Source organism: Berghia stephanieae, chromosome 14 (assembly GCF_034508935.2).
Source record: "Berghia stephanieae isolate SIO BIC M18660-M18661 chromosome 14, UCSD_Bste_1.3, whole genome shotgun sequence".
Taxonomy (NCBI): Eukaryota; Metazoa; Mollusca; class Gastropoda; order Nudibranchia; family Aeolidiidae; genus Berghia; species Berghia stephanieae.
The window spans coordinates 32301544-32304520 of NC_088373.1; positions in this window are offsets into that span (position 1 = coordinate 32301544).

Sequence of the window (2977 nt, forward strand, 5' to 3'; positions counted from 1 at the left end):
TCTTGCCTCAAACACAAACAACTTTATATGATGCTTTTTTGTATTTCAATAAAATATAGCGAGGTTGTCGAAGTACGAAAAGGTAAAGTTGGAATCTCACCAATCAAAAAATAACCAATCTAAAAATACACCAAAAATACATAGATTTTAGTTGCTATGTAAAAATACAAAATGAATTATATAAAAATTGTATTTTTTTCGTCCTCAATGGGAAATTTGTAGGATCAACCCACGATAAGATTGGAATATCCCAGGTATCAACTGTAGTGAGGAGTCGCAAAGAGAGTCAGCGCGTATTGCCTTGTTCTAGGCCATACAACGCGGTGGGAAATCGGAACTCGTTACCTTTCGGGTACGAAGCAAAGACCAAACCGCTGAGCAACATTAGCATTAGGATATTATAACTTAATTCTTACCTTGATTGCGTAGCTGACACCAAATGAATGAAACAATCTTAGTTTGCCTCGATAAAAATAATCCTTATCTATTTCATGACCTATTTGTTCCTGTCGTTCTAAATCTTTATCTTTTTTGGAATAACAACTTCTTTTCTTTTTTTAAATTTTTTTCTTAATGCTCAGACTCCAGGCATTGTGCGAAGGTCACGGAAGGTGTTCACATGTTTGAAAGCGTGTCCTTATCTGCATTTGCCAACACAAAATCGATCGGTTACGTCATCAAGCGACCATTTACTTTTGAGCCCGAAATGTTCAGTGTTTTGTATAATTTTATTCTTTTTTGAAGCGGTTATATTCATTTTCCTAATTACTTTTTACAAGTTCACAGCTTTTAGCAGCTTAGTATCACTTTTAGTAATGGGACAAAGTTTTCTCTGACAGTTTTGTGAGTTGAACGGTATAATATTCCTTGTGGAACCTTACCAGATGTGAAATTATCGATGGCGGCGGATCAAATCTCTGAAGTCCAGATTTTCACGATCGGTGGATCAAATCTTTGAAGTCTACATACGAACTTTTCACATCATGGACTATTTAAATTTGGGCGGTTCAGACTCTGTTCAGAGAATTGATCGACAAATTGTGAAAATTGGGACTTTAGATGTTTGATCCGCGGATTGGGGTGTGAGAAAGACAGGTCAACCGCCATATCGATATATACATTTACTGGTTTTCACCCTTAACAAAAAGTGTTATCACCTACCAATATAAATGATCTTTGTATTTCAAACCATCATTTAATATCTATTGCCAACTGAGGGAGAGAGGGGGGGGGGGGGTCACTAAATCACACAAAGACAAAAAGCATGAGTTGTTTCAAGAGATTTGAAGAAACTTGACATAGAATTATTTAAACCCCTCTTACTCTCTGACTACACACTGGTAGAAAGATGCGACTGTTGACAATTTTGATAAAGCAGTTATTATAATAGATAAGAAACGCCTCTCACGACAAGAACTATATACGTCAGAATTGAATATCCATCGTATAATTTGGAGCTAAAACGTACAAAGAAAGAGAAAAGAAAGGCGGAGAAAGAAATGGAAAATAAATTTGGCCTGATAAGGAAATGTACATTTCATTCAAACAAAGACTCATAGAGGTGACAGTTAATGCAAAGCGTGTCTACTATCTCGAAAATGGTCGATAATATTTTTAAATAATCCAAAGTGGGTTTAGAAAATCTCAAACAAGCTTCTAGTCCTAGAGATAAAAACAAGCCTGCCACAACCACACTTACCACTAGGACCTCGTGGACCTCTTTGTTGAATAAATAAACTTGTTTTGATATTGAATTATTATATTATAGAATAAATATTGTATTGCCACCATGAATATTATATTTCTTTTTAAAACTCTAACATTTCTATTTTCTTTTCTTATTTTTTTTCTTTTTCTCAAGGATTGCCGGGCAAGACTGTCTACCAAGTAGAGACTGATTGTTAAGGAGACCATCTTATGTTACATTTTGCAAGAAGTGTCGTTTGATGTTTAAGTGTTTCAAATAAAACCTTGAGTCAAAACATATTGACTTTTTATTTTTGGAATGTGAGTCTTAGGTCTGAATAAAAGACTGAAATTGACGTCACTCATCTCTTTGTAATTGTTTATAGACAACCATTTTAATGCTAAGATGTTTAGATGTCACCAAATTACATTAATCAGAATATACATTTTCAAGGTAACTAATATCGAGGCAGAATAACAATTAAAGAAGGAAATATATGAAGAAAAACCTAAATATAAAGAAAAAATGGAAACAGACCTTTAAAACTTCAATTGCGTAGCAGGAGTGGAGGGTGATTAAAGAAATGGGTGGCGTTAACAACAAAAAGACAGATTTTAACAATGACACACATATGAATATCGAGGAATGGAATCAGTTTTACTGTCAATTCGACACCATTGACAACGTACTTCCAAAATTGATATCATAACAAAAAATACGTCTCTTCCGCCAAAAATAAAAAAAGAGGCGGTCATCAATGTTCTAGATTTGTGTAAAAAAAAAAAAGCACCAGTCCAGATGGACTTAGTGGGGAACTCATTTCAAATTGTAACAACCACCTAGCTGTCCATTTCTTGCCTATTTTCCAACGTTCAATAGATGAACAGAAAATCCCAATTATATGGACTACATCGACTATAATTGCAGTACCCAAAAAGAACATACCAACTCAGTTGAACGATTATAGACCTGTTGCTTTAACATACATTATTATGAAATGTCTGGAAAAAATTCTGAAAAGAGGCTGCTGCAATTTATAATATATGACCAACACATACTTGAACCATATCAGTTTGCCTACCAACAAAGTCTTTGTGTGGAAGACGCACTCCTCACAGTGATGCAGTAAATATCAAATCACTTGGATGTTTCATCCGCCAACTACTGCCGAATACTATACGCCGATTTTTCCTCTGCCTTTAATGCCATGAAAACCAACATATTAATCAGTAAACTGCATGCTCTAAGCCTTCCCCAGTACCTCATCAACTGGTATGACAACTTTCTCAT